This window comes from Ylistrum balloti, unplaced genomic scaffold, assembly GCF_031769215.1.
Source record: "Ylistrum balloti isolate Yb309-2 unplaced genomic scaffold, AGI_CSIRO_Ybal_v1 Utg370332, whole genome shotgun sequence".
Classification (NCBI taxonomy): domain Eukaryota; kingdom Metazoa; phylum Mollusca; class Bivalvia; order Pectinida; family Pectinidae; genus Ylistrum; species Ylistrum balloti.
This window is the reverse complement of record NW_026782241.1, coordinates 297453-302701: the sequence shown is the minus strand read 5'-3', so window position 1 is coordinate 302701 and position 5249 is coordinate 297453.

The window sequence follows — 5249 nt, the reverse complement described above, 5'->3', positions numbered from 1 at the left end:
TATATTATGTTGTTCTTTGCATACTGGAGCCAAAACCACCTTCGTAATAAAATTCTATATAATGAAGATGTAATGATTATCAAGTCTTTAAGTTAATGAACAAGATCTTACCAAGCAATGGTGGTATTTTACTTGCTTCAGGTCCTTAAAGGAGAATATCCTCCTTCCTTCTTCCTATTATTTACAATTCACTGCATCTTAAATTTTAGTGTAGCGAATTACACCTCCCACTTAAATACATCAGATATGGGTTAGCTGCACGTCAAGCTACTACATATATTATACATCCCTGTGATAGCCTGAATAGACAAGGAAAAACTTCCATATGTTGCCTCTACCAGCATGTCTAATATGACCAGAAAATCTAAAATAGCTGCATAATGATATAAAAAAAAATTGATAATGAAAAATAAATCACTTACCAGAAAAATAACAGGATTCTATAACCAGAAAATCCAGAGATAGCTGTATAATATTCTGCAAAATAGATAATGAAAAATAAATCACTTACCAGAAAAATATCAGGGTTCTGTGACCAGAAAATCCAGAGATAGCTGTATAATATTCTGAAAAATAGATAATGAAAAATAAAACACTTAGCAGAAAAATACCAGGATTCTAGGTATTTTGTTTAATCAAAAGAGGTCCTTTATAAAGATTTTATATACATATGGACAAAAGAATATTGTAAGCATGGATGTAAGCTACAAAGGTGAAAGGTCAGGGATACATTTCAGTACTAAAATGGCGAATTATCTCCAAAATGGATATTTGTATATTTTGTAATTTTTACCTTGTCACTTTCTGTCATTTCTATTTCATAAACATTTTGACGATTCATTTTGTGAATCCTGTTTCTCACAACCTATCTTCATGTGATTGAGATATTAAACTAAATATATAAATTTTATTTGATGTAACATTCACCACCAACACATACATAATTCAATATTTTGGAGGATTTAGCACTACCTCTTAACATATTTCTAAAATCATTATAATGTGAAGGGAAACGTACCTTTAACAAAACTATTTTGATCTAAGTAATCTGTCATAGATAATGTACAATATTTAACTTAATTACCATACATTTCACATTAAAACACACCAACAAAACTTTGAAATAAAGAGAAAAGTATCTGAAAAAAAGTAGAGTATTTGAAATAAAAACAAGTTTATGTGAAGAAAACTAGAAAAAAAAATACTGTATTACATATCTTAAAAATGGTTTTCTTTTTTTTTATATAATATTTGATATACTTTTTACCAAAGTAAACTTTAAACAAGTTGTGACTGAACATCTCATTCCATCACTATGATTAAATGACAGCTGCCGGAAATAACAGGTCTGTTGTGGAATACATGAAACATTTAGAGAATTAAAAGTTGTATCAGCACATCATTTTGGATCGGAAAATGGAAATAAAACAAAACAACAACAAAAAGGCCAATATGTTTTTCAACTTTCGCGGATATCCCAATCTATCTAGATGTGATCCAGCGGAGTTCCAATATTTTGACCTATAAATTGACACAGTGTTCCCATAGTAAAGTTCAGTTGAGCGAATTTTAGAAGGAGGAGGAGGTGGACGGACGTGGTTCAGCTGAGCATTACTCAAAGTGGAATACGATCTTTTGGGACCAGTTTTGTTCTTCTTGTTAAGTATAGAAAGAGACAGAAATAGGGTCTGCTATTACTATAGTATAGCTGTTATAAAAGACACAGTATCTATATTCAGTGAAGTTTTAACCTGAGACAGGGACGTACAATACATATCTAATACGTCCCTGGAAATTCGCAAGTTCAAAACAAAAGAAGAACCATCAGAGATGGCAAATTACCAAATTCAGTTGTTGAAATTTTAGACCATTAATGGTCACAAAAACAAATATTTGACGGGAAAACATGCCGAAAATTAGAAACTCCTAAATACATATTAAATGTATTTACCGTGCTTAATCAGTTTTTTCTTAAAATGTGAATGAACAGTTTAAGAGAAACAATGGATGTATGTAATAAGGAGAGGCAAGGCTTCCTTAGCTTTACTAGCCAACTAAGCACGAACCAGGGCCATTTTGTCTGCTAGTGATATCGAAGCGAATCTCATTTCCGTAAAAAAATCCTAATAAATTAACACGAGTTAACATTAAAATCTCATGAGTCAAACGACGGACAATTACTCTGCAATTTTAATTCAATTGACTTAAAAATGATTTGTCTTCACTTTAATTTCATATTTCGGACGAAGATCGGTATGCTTTAGTCACAACCTTGCGTTCTTGTTGGTAAGATGTTACTGGTGGAGGGGTAATGATTTTCTTCACCAACGACTTGCAGCAAATTTGATATAAATTTGAAAATAAAATGTCTTTAGTTCATTCTAATTCGTGCGAATGCACGAAATCAGAATTGGATCTGTTTTACCTGCCACTCAAACCAGTGTAAAAAACGGCTATAGGTATCAGATAGGATTGGTAACTGCAGTAAATGATGGCGGACCTTATGAATTCAGCATTTCTGGAGCCGTTAAAGACCATCAAGGCTCGGGAAATACCTTCCTATGCGTCAAAGCAAAAATGGTAAAGAACGACGGTTCTAACACGAATCACGACGACAACGTTACAGCTACAAATGTTTAGTTACCAAGATTTTTTTTCGGATGTCTGAACGAAAAACTTGTTTCTCCACCGAACAACCTGTATGCTACGGTCCTGCGGCCAAAGAATCTTAGTTGACGGGAAGTATGTGGTATAAAACCATGAGTACGAAAATGGGCGCGACCGGAGTCGAAAATCACGATTACGTCAAAAGGAATTTACTGACAACAACGAGCCAAACCGTCGAACAGATGGGAAGATTTCATTCGGATTTTTTCGTTCAAGAGATGTACACCATAAAGGTGAGGATAACGTTAACCAGAAGTAAGGTTCTCTTGTCTGATGGGGGAAGACGATGGGCTCAAAGTGGTCATACAAGACATTTATCTGAACATGAGGGAAGTGAAACCTTTTCGTCGCTTAGATTGACACATACGAAAGCTTTAGAATAGCCACCTGTCAAATATCCCATCAGCAGAATGGAAATGAAAGCTGCTTCTGTTCCGAGGGGGGAACCTCGACATCGTAAAAGACAATCTGTTCATAGGGCAAATGCCCAAGAGAATGGTCGTGCCTATAGCGACGTCCTTACAAAAAAAAAAAAAAAAAAAGTTCAGTTCCAAACATTACAGAATCAATTACGTCACAGATTCTTGAACGTGGGTGGCAAACAGGTTCCGGCAAAGCTTTTGCAACCGAATGCTACTGCGAAAAATTACATAATAGAGCATAAGGCAAAATTTTCCATCATGAAGGGAAGAATATGTCAACAGCTGTACTTAGGTTGGATTCGACCTGACGCCCGATCTTTCCGCATTTTCTGAGGCAAATTTCACCTTATAAAGAGAGATCTGTCTATGGAAATTCATTTTGGCGAAGCCTTCACCCAAACCATCAACATCATCGTGTATGCCGAATTCGATAACATCGTAGAAAAAGACAGGAATTGAAAGGTCTTATTTGATTTCGATGCCTTAATCCTTTGGAGATAGACTCCCCCCCCCCCCTTTTTTTTTTTTTTTTTTGAAATCACCTATTGTAAAGGTGTCTATACCAGGGTTTGATTGCCTCGTGCATTAACGATTCCATGTTCGTTAATCTGTAATACCGATCCGAATATGTATAATGAAGCTTTGTAAAATGGTGGAAAGATGAAGTCCAGGCAGGTTGCTGAATATTTATTGTGGTGTAGGGTATGTGGAGATGATAATGTTCACATGCCTTCAGGAACCGATACATACTTATACTAAAATATCACAGAACTGCTGGTAAAGTAATATTATACATTAGATAAGAGACTAAGAAATATTGAGTAATACACGAGTAGGTGACATAGACTTATACACGAGAATGGTCGTAGGTCGTTTTCCACAAGATAAGTATACTCTGACCTTCATGCGAACTGTCTAGATAGGGCTTGGGTAATAACTTATGTAATCAGGTAATTAATTAATAACACTGACCATTGCAGTAGATTAAGTAACAAAAGTGTGTCTGTGGCCACTGGTCAATACATAATTCACCACTGATCGATAGTAATCAATAAGTAAATTAAGCTAGTCTCATTCTGGCAGATACATTATGATGAAACATCTGACAAATGTCTTACTGAACACAATTTTGAATAATTTAATTAACATGCATATTAACTTTTAATAGTGCATACGAAACAAGGTTAATACTGGATTGTCGTATACATAGACGAAGAAAGAGGCGGAGAGTTTGGATTACCTCCCTTTCACGACGCTTTCGTGAACTTTTTAAACAAACCGTGTATAACTTTGACACCTAACCCTATTCGAGTACGGCAACTCAACTCTCTATTATGTTGTCAGCACACAGAGAAAGAGTGATGTCGTTGTCTGACTTGACGGAAATTCTTAGAAAAAAATTCGATGTAAACAGCTATCTAGTTTCGTTCAAAATCTGATGTGACCAATAAGTTGAAGGGGAATAACACTATTTTTTTAAATGTTCTATAGACCTTAAAAATGCAGCGGGGGACAACAATAAGGAGTCGATTGGTCATCGATGATACCCAGTTTAATACGGGTTCTTTACAGTTTCCCGACAATTGTAAATAACCAGGGAACACGCAGACATCATTTGAATATCACCGAATACTAGAGAAGTTCAAAATACACATTTTGAGTTGAGGTCAATTTTTTTTGAAATGTAGAGCAACTACAATAGTAAACAACAGCAAACTGCAGAAAACACCAGCAAACACAGCAAGCCAGCAGCAAACTGTAGAAAAAAACAGCAGCAAACAACCATGGGTTTATGGGGTTGTTAAGGAAGTTCTGCTACCTTGGATTCGTTGCTACGTATCAAAGATGGTGGAACATCCTTTGCAACCCCAACCACCCCTTCCTCCCTCAGTAACATCTTGTTATATCGTTCTGCTAAGATGTCAAAAAGTGTAACAGAAACATTACGAAAGTTAAGACAATCCATTTGAATTTTATGAAGCTTTCTAACACGGACATATATCTTACCAGAGACGTATATATCATATGTGATATATACGTCTCTGATCTTACATATATTTTTATCAAAGTATTTTTTCTAACATAGAAAAATCTACTACTATTTTGGAGATTTGTTACGATTGGAGAAAAATTATACTACCCGTAGACAGTCTGAAAATC